Source organism: Macaca nemestrina, chromosome 9 (assembly GCF_043159975.1).
Source record: "Macaca nemestrina isolate mMacNem1 chromosome 9, mMacNem.hap1, whole genome shotgun sequence".
Lineage (NCBI taxonomy): Eukaryota > Metazoa > Chordata > Mammalia > Primates > Cercopithecidae > Macaca > Macaca nemestrina.
The window spans coordinates 63,863,734-63,881,080 of record NC_092133.1 but is presented as its reverse complement, the minus strand read 5'-3'; the positions used below and the strand labels follow the sequence as shown (position 1 = coordinate 63,881,080).

The following is a 17,347-nucleotide window of genomic DNA, read 5'->3' as shown; positions in this document are numbered from 1 at the left end:
ACAAAATCAAGAGCTCCTTTTTGGGACATATCAACTTTGAAGTGTGTATTAGTTATTCAAATGGAGAAGGCAGTTTTGATATATTGCTCTGGGGGTCATGAGAGAGGTCTGGAATAGGATGCAAAGTTGGGAACCATTAGCGTATGCATGTGTAACTGGTTTGAGTGAACTAGCTTCTTTTCTTCTCTCCCTGTATCTCCCTTTGCTCTGTTGCATCTCCCTTTCCTATTCCTTAATGACACACCAGGTGAGTGCCTGCCATTTTTAGTTCTTTAAAGTCCTGCTTGTCCAATTTAACACTTCCATTTCATTCTAATTTAAATATTCCTCCCTTTTCCCCAGCATTGACCAGATGTCCTCCCAAGGGACTTGGAATGGGGAAAGAGTTTTTTTCATCACTTCTACTCTGGTATCTTCAAGAGGAGAGGAAGCACGTGGCCTTGTTCCCCTAACTTTTCAAGTCCACTAACTTTTCCTCTAATATTATGGCTAGTATAACTGAGTACCCCCATTTTTCTAAGAGATTGTTTATTTTTTTCATTCTTCTTTTTTCTTTCCTCCTTTCTCCCACTTCCTACTTAGCTCTTTAGAAATGCAATTATAACCTTTTACCTCCTCTTCACCAGACAATCCTTATAGGGTGAGTTAATCCAACTATGTGCTTAGAAGCTCCAGAGCCCAACTCTCTCCCACCAGGAGACTGATTTGAGAGATGACAGACAGTTAATCTACACCCCAAAGTATGCCTGCTACAAAACTCTTTCCTAACTGGAGAGTTTGGGCTAGTTTTACAAGCTAGTTCTGCCCACGAAGACACTAGTGGTCACCAGCTTGACTGTCCAGTAGATAAGGCACCAAAGCAAGTTATGCAGACCCCCACCTGCATTTCTCTCCCCTGCATGCCATTCATGCCAAGACCCCTTTTAAAAGCACCTGCTTTCTGCTTCAAAAGTGAAGCAGCACCCTTAAAGGCAGAAGACTGTACTCCTTCCCCTAAGCCAGCTTTGGAATAAAAAGTCATCTTCTTTATACCAGAACCTGCTCTTGTTAATTGGACTTTGCAAGCCATGGACAATTGAACGTGCATTTCGGTTACACTAGGAGAGGGCATAGGAGAAGAAGAGCATGTAATTCTTTTCTTAACTGCTTCTTAGTAATCCCTGAGTGACATGTCTGTCCTCAAATACTGGAAATTCCTTAGCATGTACCTAGGTGGCTTCATTTTCTTTCATTTTGAGCCATAATCACCAATTATTGGCTACAGGAAAAGTATCACTCAACATCCTATCTCATTTAAAGATCTCATTGAAAGCCATAGGTTGGGATGAGATATCCCCTCAGGTGACAGAATGGTTTGGCCACCTGGAGGTTGTTGATAGACTTAAAAATGACCCTTTTGGGAGTGAAGGGGAAATAAATCATCTTAGTGGGTGGTGAAGTGAGAGGTAAAAATGTAGGGGTGGTGGACAACTCATTTGGGAAGTATTATGATGAAGGCACAGAGAACTAAGTAGCAACTGCAGGGAGCTGTAGGGTAAAAGTAATGTTTTGTTTGTTTGAAAATTTTCAGGTAGAAGTCCTGTGGCATATTTTTGCACTGATCATTGGGGAAGGGGTGATAATGCAGTATATGAGGCGATCATGAAGGAGCAGAGTCCTTGAGAAGGTGAGGGAAGAAGGGATCCAGTGCACAAGAGAGATTAGCCTTTGGTAAGAGCAAGAGGACTTCTTGCATTGTATTAGGAGGGAAGGTAGAGAAGATGAGGCTCAGTGTTGGTGGGTTTATAGATTTGATGATGGAAAGATGTGAAACATCTTCCAGGTGGCTTCTGTTTTTCTCAGGGAGGCAGGAGAGTTGGTTAGCTGCTAATAATAAGGATGATTGGGAAGGGAGAGTAAGAAACATTTTTTTGTTATATTAATAGTATTTAAGACCTTCAAATCAGGGGCAGATTCATTTAGATTCACCTAAAATACCTGGCAAGGTGCCAGAACTATTTATCAAATATTTTTGAAAAAAATGATTTTAATTATCACAAACGAGTTATTCCTAGCTTTAAATCTCATTTTAGAAAGGTATTATAGCTGTTCAGAAAATTACATATTTTTAAAGCCCCAACCTGAAATTGCCACTAGTTTGAGATATTATGTACAGATGAAATGGACTCATGGTTCATGCAAAAGTGATTTTCATTCTATAAGGGATTTTATTGACAAGAAGAAACTACTTCATTCTGACTAAAGAACATATTGCACCCTGGAGGACTTATTTTCTAAGAGGGGCTACTGATAGGGATAGAATTATCTTCTTTTTAGAGGCCTCCCTTCTCTCCCGTAATCTTCTAGCTGATTCTTAACACAGGGCTCTGCATCAAGGGACTTCTCAGAACATCCAATTGAATGACTTTGTTTGGGGCCAGTCCTCATGCCTAGAACCAAAAAACTCACTTTTGATTACCTCGGAAGAATTGCTAGTAATGGCCCTGATTTCTTCTCTTTCTTTTCTCTGTCTCTCTCTCTCTCTTTTTTTTTTCCAACTCTTCTACCCTCAATGTTTGATTGCTTGCAAGAGGCATGTGAGCCAAAATTTTAAAGTTTGCAAAGTATAAAGAAAGGAAACAAGTAAATAGGGAAGGAGAATAAATACTGAACAAGACTGGGCAAGGTGACAAGAAAGAATTACTGTGAAAATCTGGAAGAGGGCCAGGATGCAAAATGCAGGGGCTGTGTAGTTTATAGAAACTATTTAGCCTCCAGCATGCTTCAGTGATCACACAGAGAAAGTCAGATTTCTCTGCTTTTGTCTCCTATCCTATAGTTAACTATGGAAATTTGACATAGGTGATATGTGTTTTCTGTCAGCAAACCGATATAAATACAGAGGCCCATGGGGCCTGTAATCAACAAATCCAACGTGATTTGAATTGCTAGGAGGAAACCTCTTGTGCCTATAGTGGGAAATACTTCAGCTAAATACTACCTTGGAGGCTGCAGATATTTTTATGAAGGAATTAAAAAAAAACCGCACTATAAAAGCTCTTTAAAATTACATTTCAGATATTTATAATATTTGATTGTTTTGATAACACCAAGTTCTGTAAGAAGGTTTCATCTGTATTGCATCTCTGCAGAGTTTGGTGTAATTTAAAGCTCTTCAGCTTTTATCCATTTAATTCACATATCCTCTGAAAAGCAAATAAAAAGAGTAAGAGTTCTCATCTCCATTTTGTAGATGGAAAGGAGAGATCCAGGGCAGGTAAGTAACTTATTGTGGTTTCACAGGAGGACAAGCTAGGCTTATGATAGAATTTGAATATCTCATCTTGGGCTCAATTCAACAGTCCTGGTTTGGAAAACATTCATTATTAAAGCTCTAAGACAAAACCTGCTATTTTGCAAGTGTCAAGTGATTTCTTTATTCAAGAAAAGATGGATTGAGAGACATAAAACTTACTCTTTGTTTCACTGTGAAAAGAGGCTATTTCTAGATTCTCCAGGGGGAAAAAGCTGCCTTAAAAAAAATCTGGGGAGGATAACATGTTAGCAACTGAGAATCTTTAGATAAATGTATTTTCAATTATGCCCATTTTAAAGGTAGCTACATAAAAATACAGTCGTTTTGAAGGCTATCCTGCAAATCATATAAAATGAACCCCTTTCATAGTTGATTCTCTGACAGTTCCCAGACTCTGCCTTTTCTCTTGGCTCCCTGAAATTTGTTCTAAGAGTATCTGGAGAGCTAATAAATACATGCTTTCTTTTTATTTTGAATTCAGCCTTTTAAGAACAGGACTGCCAAAACTCAAACAAGTAGTTCATATTTTAGTTAGCACCTCTTGTTTTAGAAGCTATTAGAAGAAAGTCAGAAAAATGGTTATGTCCGAGGAAATGCCACAGAAGTTCGAGTGGGATGTCAAGGAATTGATGAAATGATAAAGACTGTTTCAGTGAATGTGAAGATATTGAGGGAGAAGATATCAAAAAAAGGGAAGAGGAAATGTGAAAAAGAATAGTTATAGAAAAAAGAAATTTTGGTGGAGAAGACTGTGTTTTTGGTGGCTTAAATTTAACAATGAGTTTATCTATGGAGATTTTGGTAAATCTTCAGTTTAGATTCTTTACTGATAATGATGCGGTTCCTCATAAATACTGGAAGCAGAGAGGGTGATGCTTGGTACAAGGGATGAGACAGGTAATATTTCAGAAGAAGAAAAGTACGATCTCACATGTGATACATGGCCTCGATGCCATCATCTCTAGGGTTCAGAAGACATTGAATTTTACGTAATTGATCTTTTGATGTCAGGATTTCCTGGACTCCTATTTTCCCTGCTTTATTATTTTTCACTTTCAATAATTCCAGCCTTTGGCTTTAATTAGATAGAAGAGGTTCTTCTTTTGGAAAGGAACTAGAGAAATGCAAATCTAACTTATTCAGAGCTATATTTGTAGGTCTCTAGGCAAAGTATGTGTCTGGCCTTTTTCAACAGAGTATTTTCAGTAACAAGTTGTCAGTGAGGTCAGTGACTAGTGGTTCAGGATTAGATACCACCCACCCTGGCTTGTAACCTCCCCTTTCTTTCTTATCCTGGGTGAACAACGCTCAGCTAAAGTGACTGCCCCACTGTCATCTGCTTCTCAATTTGGTACTCTGTAACTCTGTGACCACCAAGAAGCCTTTTTTCACCCCCCACAAAGCTCTTTTTGGAAAATTCCCTACAGGAGCTGAATTTTAAGCCCATTTACTTTATAGGAAGAAACAGAAAGGTAAGAGTCAAATTTGTAAAGAGAAGAGCTGAACTTCAGCGAATTCTCATTTCTGCATTGAATTCCTGTGTCTTAGTTTTAATCATAGGTTTAAAATGTGGGGTTTTTTTCTGAATTGAGGAAGATCACATTATTATATGAAATGGGAATGTTTTGACTAGTTATGATGAGAAATGTAGACTTTCACGCTAATTTTAAAGTTATAAATAACTTTCGAACTATTGCCAGGGGAAGCTGGTAGACAAGGTCGTGCTTTGCATTTAGAGAGTTTCTGGCTATAAAAAGCCGATTGGATACTGTGCAGGAAAAGATAAGATATGGCCTGGATGCATGTGCTTTGGCATGGGAGTGGGGAAAAGGAAGCAAAGATGGAAATTGTTTGAAGGGATTTTACTTTCAACCAAAAGCTAATTCATAGTAAATGGAAGATTCAGGTGAGATAATGGCAAAAAGCATTAATTTCTGAATTTAATATCTGTCTATTTGTTTTATAATTGGAAGGAATATTAGGAGGTTGAGGAATGCTCTCAGAACTGTTTGATGACCAGTTATAATCAAATGAAAATCACTGTATGGAATGATCATGAGATGTAATGATCAATCCTGTAAAGAAAAGGTCACTATCTAATGGGATCTGAATGATTGTGTGCAGCTGCTGTCAGTTACACAGAAGACAGAAATAAAAGAAATGAGTTCAAATGGAAACAAGAAGAAATTGGGGTTAGACATCAGAAAGTTCGTTTCCTGTAGAGTTTTTGAGTCACTGATATGTGCCTACTAAGATCTCTGGAGATAACATGAGAATGCAACGATTTGCTAAAAACAAAGTGGGAAAACCAGGATTTCAAATTTGCCTTGGTTCTGGGTTTATGGCTAGTTTTTAAGACAGATTGAAAGCTCAACATATTGAGAATAGTTGTGATTTGAAGATTCACATTATCCATGGTCAGATTTGAATGGCATATTTGAGTGTGCTATTAAAATTTCATTATCCATTATAAAAAAAGTAGTAGTACCATAGGACAAGTTTATTAAATGGAGAAACCTAAAATACAGACAGTATAGACAAAGTTATTCCCACTTGTTACCTCCTACACATAGTCTAAATCTTCCTTTCTGAGTAAAAGATTGGGATTTTTATGGTAAAACTTTTTTTCATTATAAAAGCATTAAATGTTCATTGTAGGAATTTTGAAAGCACAGAAAAATATTACCTGTAATCTCATTGATGTGTTTCCTTCTAGTCTTTTTTTTTTTCTAGATCGCTTTAAAAAGAATTGTAATAGTACTATAGATAAAATTTGGAACCTTGCTTTTTCATTTAACCATATACGGAAACATTTTTCACAGAATATTACCTATTCTACAGTGGTGTTATTTTAAATTTGTGTAACATTTTTTCAAGTGAATGAATATAATTTTATTAATCATTGCTGAACATCTAGATGCTATGGTAAACATCTTTGTGTATTTATTTACTTATGTGTGTATATATATATATGTAGGTATGTTTAAGATAATTTCCTTAATCTCTGTTTCTAAGTGTGGAAGTGTTGGATTAGAGAACACTATGTTTGAAGGTAAAGGTTGTGATATTTAAGATAAGTTTTTACTGTTATTCTTTTAAAGCATTGTAAAATTCTTAGTCTACCAAATGACATATCTCTTGTCTATGATGTGCAAAACATTGTTATCAGGCACATAGATACCAAAATACTTAGTATTTAAAAGTACGGAATCTCTCCTACCTACAAAATTTCCACTTAATAAACTTTTACAGATACCAACAAAGCTACATATCAGAGTTGAAAATACTTCAGCTCTTCCTGAAACCAATGGATAGTATTGTTGATCATTTATGTTACTTTGGACATTAAAACAATAGAATTTATAAATAACTTTGTTAGAAGACCATGTAGACATAGTGACTTATATGACTTTTATGATACAACTGTGACAAAGAAATAGGAATAGGAAGAATAAATTCTTTACTTATTGTGAATCTTTGGAGAAATTAGAAGTATTTGGAGAAAATCTGTAGGCAACAGAATAGAAAGAAAAGGGATAGAGGGCACATGCTAGAGGAGCAATTCAGTATTGGGTTTTTCTATAGGGAAAACATGAGAATGGAATAAGGCGTGGCTATAGTAGGAGTCAGAGAAGATAGGTTTTAATTCTGTCATTGTTGAGTTTGGGAACCATGGTTGTATAAATAGAGTAGAAGGAAGAAAGCTAAGGAATTAGTGATAAATACAACTAATTACTGGTCCTGAGAAATCGAAGTGGAGAGATTAGAGATATCAATATTATGTGGTGTGAAGTGAGATGTAGAGTTATGAATTATTAAATAATATATTCTTCCTGTATTAGAAAAGTTTTTAAATTGTAAAGTTTTATTATTCAGTAATAATGTTTAGAGAAAGGCCATAGCTACAGAAGGATGGGAGTTTCATTCTCTATTCCCCATGAACTTCTGTTTGCATGTTTCTATTTTTTTGGAATAGAAAGGATTAAGATTTAAGAAGAGAAGTTGGCAGCCCAAACTGGCCTGAAGAAAACTATGCGCTTCGTAAGGAAAACTTAAAAATAGTGTTTATTTATGGATCATTGGCTCATGGGAATGCTAGTCTAGAGATTTAAAAAGTGTGATTTTCTGATTCTTGTTTGGATACTGGAGTTTAAGTGACATGGTACTGTGGGGTGGAACTCTGAAGTTTAGCCAAGTTGCAGATCTAATGGAACGTGACAGATAATTGAGGCTGCAGAATTTTTGAAGGTTAACAGGACTGTTAGCTGATGCATCTGATTTTTCACATGCTTAATTACTGTTTTTAACCACATTATTGTTGTCTGGGACTTAGCGAGTAATCTGTAACCAATTTAATCACTAGCTTCTAGCATATGATAAGTGACTTTGAGTTCCTGTGTGCAAAATGGAATATTAGGTCAAGTTTATTTGGCACCCTCCCCACCTCTTTTCTTTGCCCTTCATTATCCTAACCAAGATGCTTTTCTGCTGCAGATCCCTCTTGGCAATGGGGAAACTGATTTGATGGAGAAGGCAATGTTTAGTGCAAAGAAAGTCTCTCAAATACTGTAACTTGAACAGTGGAGGCCCTTACTTTAAATTAGCACTGTTCAAAATGTAATTAGCAGGTCCCAATTTTTAACTGGTCTATGAAACGAGATAAGAGGCTTGTTCCTGAAAGTAAATCAGCTACACCCTAAGCACTTTGTAGCGAGACTTTCTAGATGAAGGAAGCACTCACTAACTTACATTCTGGTACAAGCTCCTTTTCTGATGGCAGACCTGCAGTTTGAGTAGCATTGCTTAAGTTACACTGCATAAACATTTATCTCCTCTTGAGAGGTGAAGCCGGCTGGGCTTCTGGGTCGGGTGGGGACTTGGAGAACTTTTCTGAATAGCTAAAGAATTGTAAATGCACCAGTCAGAGCTCTGTGTCTACTAAAGGTTTGTAAACGCAAAAGGTTTGTAAACGCACCAATCAGCACTCTGTAAGAACACACCAGTGAGCGCTCTGTGTCTAGCTAAACGTTTGTAAACACACCAATTGGCACTCTGTAAAAACCCACCAATCAGCACTCTGTGTCTAGCTAAAGGTTTGTAAATGCACCAATCAGCGCTCTGTAAAAACGGACCAATTAGCATTCTGTAAAAAACAGACCAATCAGCACTTTGTAAAATGGACCAATCAGCAGGACGTGGATGGGGCCAAATAAGGGAATAAAAGCTGGCTACCTGAGCCAGCAGCGGCAACCCTGCTTGGGTCCCCTTCCACGCTGTGGAAGCTTTATTCTTTCGCTCTTCTCAATAAATCTTGCTGCTGCTGACTTTTGGGGTCCACACTGCCTTTATGAGCTGTAACATTCACCTTGCGGGTCTGTGGTTTCATTCCTGAAGTCAGCAAGACCATGAACCCACCAGGAGGAGCAAACAACTCTAGATGCGCTGCCTTTAAGAGCTGTAACACTCACTGTGAAGGTCTGTGGCTTCACTCGTGAAGTCAGCAAGACCACGAACCCACCGGAAGGAAGAAGCTCTGGACACATCTGAACATCCGAAGGAACATATATCAAGAGAAAGCTCCAAGAGCGAGCCTGGGCCCTGAACAAAATCTAGAGGCATTATTAAACGTGGCAACCTCGGTGTTCTATAATAGGGACCAAGAAGAACAGGCCCAAAAGGAAAAGCGAGATCAAAGAAAGGCCACAGACTTAGTCATGGCCCTCAGACAAACAAACTGTGGTGGTTCATAGAGGACAGAAAATGGAGTAGGGCAATCACCTGGTAAAGCTTGTTATCAGTGTGGTTTGCAAGGACACTTTAAAAAAGATTGTTCTATGAGAAACAAGCTGCCCCCTCACCCATGTGCACTATGCTGAGGCAATCACTGGAAGGCCTACTGCCCCAGAGTGCAATGATTCTTTGGGCCAGAAGCCCCCAACCAGATGATCCAACAACAGGACTGAGGGTGCCTGGGGCAAGTGCCAGCTCATGTCATCACCCTCACTGAGCCCCGGGTACGTTTAACCATTGAGGGCCAGGAAGTTGACTTCCTCTGGACACTGGCACAGCCTTCTCAGCATTAATCTCCTGTCCCAGACAGCTGTCCTGAAGGTCTGTTACCATCTGAGGAATCCTGGGATGGCCTGTAACCAGGTATTTCTCCCACCTCCTCAGTTGTAATTGTGAGACTTTGCTCTTTTCACATGCCTTTCTTGTTATGCCTGAAAGTCCCACACCCTTATTAGGGAGGGACATATTAGCCAAAGCTGGAGCTATTATCTATGAATATGGGGAACATGTTACCCCTTTGTTGTCCCTTGCTTGAGGAGGGAATCAACCCTGAAGTCTGGGCATTGGAAGGAACAAACTAAAGTTCCAGCCTTAAGCCTTCCCACAGGATGAAACTTTTATTTATACATGATAGAGAGAGCAGGAATAAATCTTGGGGTCCTTAGACTCGTGGGGCAACCCCACAACCAGTGGCATACCTAAGTAAGGAAATTGATATAGTAGCAAAAGACTGGCCTCACTGTTTACAGGTAGTTGTGGCAGTAGCTGTCTTAGTGTCAGAGGCTATCAAAGTAATACAAGGAAAGGATCTCACTGTCTGGACTACTCATGATGTAAATGGCATACTAGGTGCCAAAGGAAGTTTATGGCTATCAGACAACCACCTGCTTAGATACCAGGCACTACTCCTTGAGGGACCAGTGCTTCAAGTGTGTACATGTGCAGCCCTCAGCCCTGCCGCTTTTCTACCAGAGGATGGGGAGCTGGTCAAGCATGACTGCCAACAGGTTATAGTCCAGACTTATGCCACCTGAGGTGATCTCTTAGAAGTCCCCTTAGCTAATCCTGACCTTAACCTATATACCGATGAAAGTTCATTTGTGGAGAATGGGATATAAAGGGCAGGTTATGCCATAGTAACAGTATTTGAAAGTAAGCCTCTTCCCCCAGGGACCAGCGCCCATTTAGCAGAACTAGTGGCACTTACCCAAGCCTTAGAACTGGGAAAGGGAAGAAGAATAAATGTATATAAAGATAGCAAGTATGCTTATCTAATCCTACATGCCCATGCTGCAATATGGAAAGAAAGGGAGTTCCAACCTCTGGGGGAACCCCCGTTAAATATCACAAGGAAACCATGGAGTTATTGCACACAGTGCAAAAACCCAAGGAGGTGGCAGTCTTATACTGCCAAAACCAGCAGAGAGGAAAGACAGAGAGAGAGAAAGAGAGAGAGAAAGTCAAAGACAGAAGGAAAGAGAGGAAGAAATGGAGAGACAAAGAGAAGGAGACAGAGGAAGAGACAGAGACAAAGGAGTCAGACAGAGAGAGAGAGGAAGAGACAGAGAGACAGAAAGTCAAAAAAGGAAAGAGAGGAAGAGAAAAAGGGAGTCAGAGAAAGAGAGAAAGAGAGAGACAAGAAGTCAAAAAGGGAGAAAGAGAGAGATAGAAGTAGTAAAGAAAAAGCGGTGTACCCTATTCCTTTAAAAGCCAGGGTAGATTTGAAACCTATAATTGATAATTGAAGGTCTTCTCTGTAGCCCTATGACATCCAATACCACCTTATTGTCAGTGTAAACAAGGGCATAGCCCGAAAGCACTGAGGCCTCTGACAACCCACAGCATTCTTACCAAAAATCCTTAACCCAGCAGGTATCCTAACAGGGGATCTAATTTGTAATTAATTATCATACAAAGATCTGGCCAGACCTAGGAGGAACTCCCTTCAGGACAGGACGATAGATGGTTCCTCCTAGATGATTAAGGGAAAAAGACACAATGGGTATTCAATAAGTGATAAGGAAACTCTTGTAGAAGCAGAGTTAGGAAAATTGCCTAATAATTTGTCTGCTCAAGCATGCCAGCTGTTTGCACTCAGCTAAACCTTAAAGTACTTACAGAATCAGAAAGGAGCCATCTATACGAATTCTAAGTTAATAAGGACTGAATGAAGTTTTATACATAGCAAATAATAATTAAAGTCCAAAACTTACAAGGTTTTCAACAAAGGTAAAATTTGCTAAAAGTTAACAGTGTAACATGTATTATCCTACTACCACACACTCTCAAAGGATTTCTCAGACAGTTTGCAAGAAATAACAAATCTATCCTTACTCTACAATCCCAAATAGACTCTTTGGCAGCAGTGACTCTTCAAAACCCCTGAGGCCTAGACCTCCTCAATGCTGAGAAAGGAGGACTTTGCACCTTCTTAGGGGAAGAGTGTTGCTTTTACACTAACCAGTCAGGGATAGTATGAGATGCCACCTGGCGTTTACAGGAAACGGCTTCTGAAATCAGTCAGCACCTTTCAAACTCTTATACCAACCTCTGGAGTTGGGCAACGTGACTTCTCCCCTTTCTAGGTCCCGTGCCAGCCATCTTGCTATTACTTGCCTTCGGGCCTTGTATTTTTAAACTCCTTGTCAAATTTGTTTCCTCTAGAATCGAGGCCATCAAGCTACAGATGGTCTTCCAAATGGAACCCCAAATGAGCTCAACTAACAACTTCTACTGTGGACCCCTGGAGTGACCCGCTGGCCCTTTCAGTGGCCTAAAGAGTTCCCCTCTGGAGGACAGTACAACTGCAGGGCGGGCCCCTTATTCGTCCCTGTCCAGCAGGAAGTAGCTAGAATGGTCATCGCCCAATTCCTAACAGTAGTTGAGGTGTCCTGTTTAGAGTGGGGATTGAGAGGTGAAGCCAGCTGGGCTTCTGGGTCAGGTGGGGACTTGGAGAACTTTCTGTCTAGCTAAAGGATTGTAAACACACCAGTCAGCGCTCTGTGTCTAGCTAAAGGTTTGTAAATGCACCAATCAGCACTCTGTAAAAACAGACCAATCAGCATTCAGTAAAACGGACTAGTCAGCGCTCTGTAAAATGGACCAATCAGCAGGACGTGGGTGGGGCCAAATAAGGGAATAAAAGTTGGCCACCTGAAACTGCAGCGGCAACCTGCTCGGGGCCCCTTCCACACGGTGGAAGCTTTGTTCTTTCGCTCTTCCCCATAAATCTTGCTGCTGCTCACTCTTTGGATTCGCATTACCTTTATGAGCTGTAACACTCACCAGAACGGTTTGTGGCTTCATTGCTGAAGTCAGCAGACCATGAACCCACTGGGAGGAACAAACAACTCTGGACATGGAGCCTTTAAGAGCTGTAACACTCACTGCGAAGGTCTGTGGCTTCACTCCTGAAGTCAGCAAGACCATGAACCCACCGGAAGGAAGAAACTCTGGACACATCTGAACATCTAAAGGAACGAACTCTGGACACACATTTTTAAGAGTGTAACACTCATCGTGAGGGTCCATGGCTTCATTCTTGAAGTCAGCGAGACCAAGAACCTGGAAGGAACCATTCTGGACACACGCTTACCTATATGCATGAAGGCAGAGAATTGGGATGAAGGTATACAATTAACTGGGTAATAAATGAATTATCAATTCTCAGTTGGCCTCTAGAGGTGGCATCAGTTCAAAGAGGCCCAGAGTTAGCTCATTGAGGATCCCATAGAATAACTGAGAGACAGGATTGCCAAAGGGCTACGCTCTACTCTAATGTTGGTTTGGAATTCATTCATTCATTCTAGATGACTTGTGTGCCAGACGTAATTCTTAGTCTGGGGATAAATACCAGTGAACCAAAAATAGACCCTGTCTTCTTGATGTTTCCTTTCTAATGTGTGTGTTTTTGTGGATGGGGGTGAAGAGAGAGTAATAAATAAACCAACTTCTCTGAGATTCTCCAGAAGGGATCCTGGATTCTGTCTTGGTCCAGGGCTGAAGCTCATGGGTCATGTTTTCATGGGAATTTGCAGGATTAACTTGCTTTTCTGTTAGATTCTGCAGTTTTTATTTTCCCAATGTGGGATTACAAAGGAATCTTACTTTTAAGAATCAAATAGTCTATGATAGACACTGTTGGTTGCCTATGAAATATCCATGTATTCTCCTCTGCTTGCTAAATGACAGAACCCTAATTTGGGTCAAGGAAAAAAGGCATAACGTTATGCAGCTTGATCTTGTATCTTCTTCCTGCTTAAGACAGTTGTATTTGGTTAAGACAGATGCATAGCAGTTCTAATAGAACTGCCTCATTATTTCCAGCAGCTTTGTTGTGTTTTACTCTATGTATGTAACAGAATTTATTTAGCCTATTCTGAATGGATGGACATGTTTGTAGTTTTCAGTATTTTTTGTTTGTTTTGTCATGTTGCTGTGTGCAATGAATATTCTTGTTCATATATCCTGGTGTACTTTTTGAGTGTATACTTAGGAAATATTCATGGAAGTGGAATTACTGTATCAATGGGAATGTTTGTTTTAAAATTTCATAAGTATTACATTTAATTGGAAATATTCAAGTCATTAAAGAGTATGCATAATTTATAATTTAAGAGATCTTGTCATATTTCTCTTCCAGAAGTTCATGTCAGTTTACACCCCTTCAACAGTGTATACTGAGAGCTTGTGTTCCCAATACTTAACCAGCACAGATGATACCATATCAAAAATTTTCAATTTTGGCTGCTTGGTGAAAATAATATCTTGGTTTATTTGATTTGCATTTAATTAATTATGAGTACAATTGAACAATTTCTAAGTACTTAATAGCCCATTGCCCTTCTTTTTACATAAATTGGCTTTACAAATCCTCGCCCAATTTTTTTCTATTGAGTTTTTTTTTTTTTTTTTTTTTTTTGAGGTGGAGTCTCACTGTGTCGCCCAGGCTAGAGTGCAGTGCCACCTTCTCAGCTCACTGCAAGCTCCACCTCCCATGTTCACGCCATTCTCCTGCCTCAGCCTCCTGAGTAGCTGGGACTACAGGCACCCACCACCATGCCCGGCTAAATTTTTTTTTTTTTAAATTTTTAGTAGAGATGGGGTTTTACCGTGTTAGCCAGGATGGTCTTGGTCTTGTGACCTCATGATCCACCTGCCTCGACCTCCCAGAGTGCTGGGATTACAGGCGTGAGCCACTACGCCTGACTGAGTTCTTTTTATCCCACCATAGTAAATTAAGAAAATTAGCTTTTTGCCTGTTTAATATGTTCCAGGTATTTCTCCATAATTTGTTGTTTATTTTTTGACTTTTGTTTTATTTTTGAATTATATAGAAAACAAAATATTTTTGTAGTCAAAATTTTAAACCTCTTCCTTTGTAGCTTCTGGGTTTTGAGTTTTTCTTAGAAAGGGCTTTCTGCTTAATTATTATAAATTTATTGTACATACTTAAAAATGTATTATACATAAACATTTCCATTTAGTTATTATAAATTTATTATACATAAACTTATATATTCATACTTTCAGAACTTTAAAATTCTTGCTACATCTGTAATTGAATTTGGGCAAAAGAGTGAGCAGGGAGTAAGCTTTATTTTAAATTTTTCTCCTAAATGTTTATTCATTTGATCCATTATAATTTATTTAAGAATCACCCTTTTTCCTGATAATTTGAAAAGCCATATTTATCATAAGCTAAGTTTATATTAGAGTACATTTCTCAGCTGTCTTTCCTTTTCTATTAATATTTGTTCCTATTTTTTCCAATCCCTACTTTTTAAATAACTTCATTTCATAATATGTTTTAATAACTGGAAGGAATAATCCTTTTCCATATTTTTTTCTGTCCTTTCAGGATTTTCCTAGATGTAATCACATAATATTTATTTCTAGATGGATTTTAACATTTTATCAAGTTCTTATGTGGTCTGTGGACATTCAACAGGGAGAATTAACACTTTTGTAATGTTCAATTTGCCTATACATCACTTTTTAGTTTACGTAATTCTTCTTTTATGACCCTCAGTAGAGTTTTAAAGTTGTTTTCATATCAGTATTTAAAAAATTTCGATTGGTATCATAAATGATCTGTTCCCTTCCATCATATTTTAAAATTAGTTATTACTTGTAAGAAAGTGAGCCGTTGATTTGGGTCCACATTTGTATTTTTAAGAAGTGCCTCTCTGGTGGTTGATACACAGCTAATATTCAGATGGGCTTTTGGGATCTAGATCTCTATACTGCTCTTTTGGATTTATTTCTTTAACTAGGTGTTTCCTCAGCTCCGTAACTAATCTGCCCACATTTGCTTTTAAAATGTCATTTATAAAAATTAACTTTTTTAAAATACAAAAGTTATATATGTACATTTATTTAAGTAAAGGGTATCTTAGCCAGGGTTTTTGATTATAACTAAACTCTACTTTAGCTGGTTTAAGCAACAAGAGTTTCATAAATGACATTAGGCAGTTCATAGATTCTCCAGGAAAGCCAGAGAAACAGTCAAAAACAATGCAGCTGGGATGATTGGACAGTGATACAGAAGTACTGGTTTCTACCATTTGGTGCTTTTGGGCTGGACACTGGAAGCCCCATCACAGCTTTCCTGGAAGGATCTGATTCCTGTGACCTTCTAAAATCTCACCCAAGCCATGTTTGATTGGTGAAATCTGGGTTCTATTTCAGTCAGTCAATTTATTGCTCCATGTTATTCTGAATTATTTTAATGTTGTTTTATCTGTTAGTAAGGACTGATATTCCCTAGTAAGGCCATACAAATTGTTAAAATATGAAATATTTTTGTACTTCTTCCTTACCCTTACTAGTGATTTTCTTTCACTTTACCTCTGCTTGAGACCCCCTGGACCTTTTCTAGACCCAGCAACTGAAAGGTAAACACTTGGCAAAGGATGAGGCTTCCAGGACAGCTCCAGGTTAAGCTCTGATTGCTTGGGGCCTGAGCCATGCTGGTTGTTAAATATTTATAGTATCTCTCCTACTGTTACTCAACTGATGTCCAATTAGACTCTATGTATTTTTTAAGGCTTTTCTGACCCTCTAATAATAATTACAAGTCACACCAATGAAAGAATATATGACAGTTTATTTAACTAGTCCGTTACTGATGCACATTTAGGTTGTTTCTCCCTTTTGTTGCTACAAACAATTCTGCAGTTCGTGATATACATCTTTGTACGTATGTTCAGATCCCTAGAAGTGGCATTACTTTGTTCAAGAATTTGTGCATATAAAATTTTATGGATACTGCCAGCATGCTTTTCACAGAGATTTTACCAATATTCACTTTGACCAACAGTGTATGAGATAGCTCACATTTCTTTATCTTGGCAAAGAATATTTCACAAAATACCAATTTTATCTTTTTAGCAATGATTTTTTTTAAAAAACGAAGAAAATTAAGTTAGTTTAGTATGAGTGGCTCTTAATGAACATATACCAAGGTAGCAAAAAAATCATTGTTCTCTTTTCTAATTAATAATATTTTTATACTTTTCTAGAGACCAAGGTAGAATTTGGTTTTACTTTTTAAATTCTACTTTTCTGATATATGGAAAACATTTGTCAATTCCCAATATGCTGTTACCACTCTCATTTTCCATTATTATGCCAAATGCCAGCAAGAATTCTGTGATAATATGTACGTGTTTTTCAGTGCCCTGTAAAATACTGGTTCTCAACTCAGGGTGCTTTTGCTTCCCAGAGGACATTTGGCAATGTCTGGAGACATTTTTGGCTGTCATAACTGGGGGGCAGGTTGTTTTGGCATCTAGTGGGTAGAGGCCACGGATGCTGCTAAACATTTTACAACACACAGGAAAGCCCTGCACCATAAAGAGTTATCCAGCCTCAAATGTCAATAGTACTGAAGATGAGAAACCCTACTTTAATAGAATATACCCAGCAATGGGCATTTATCTAAATTGTTAAGCATTCTCTTGCTATCTTTTCTCCTTTCTTGTTTATCAATTTCCTCTCCATATTGTTGGTATAATCTTTTCATTTTAAAGACCATTCTCCTTGGGAGACAAGATGAAAGCAAAGTAAAAATGTTGTCATTTTGTTTTCTCTCTATTGCTTGTTAATATGAAATCTGCCTGGGGGAGGAGGGGACTTGTACCTTTTTTGTCCTTCCATCCTCAAACACAACTGTAAAAGTTTTTGTGTTGTTTAAGTCTTCGCTCATCCTAGGGTTACACCACTTTTCTAACAGACCAATACTACAATGATGTGTTCTTC

The 17,347-nt window shown here is 38.4% G+C and overlaps 1 protein-coding gene across 15 annotated transcripts in view; it reads left to right on the top strand.

The window, feature by feature from the left end:
* LOC105466141 (catenin alpha 3) overlaps nucleotides 1-17,347 on the top strand; it is a 1,883,635-nt gene that overhangs the window by 74,104 nt on the left and 1,792,184 nt on the right. For 3 of the 15 annotated variants that reach the window (XM_071068757.1, XM_071068754.1, XM_071068755.1), the window contains exon 1: nucleotides 4,583-4,767. The exons of the other annotated variants lie outside the window; for them this stretch is intronic. The gene's annotated coding sequence lies outside the window, so the exon portion shown is untranslated. Of the gene's footprint in view, nucleotides 1-4,582; nucleotides 4,768-17,347 lie in introns of those variants that run through there. 15 annotated transcript variants of the gene reach the window in all.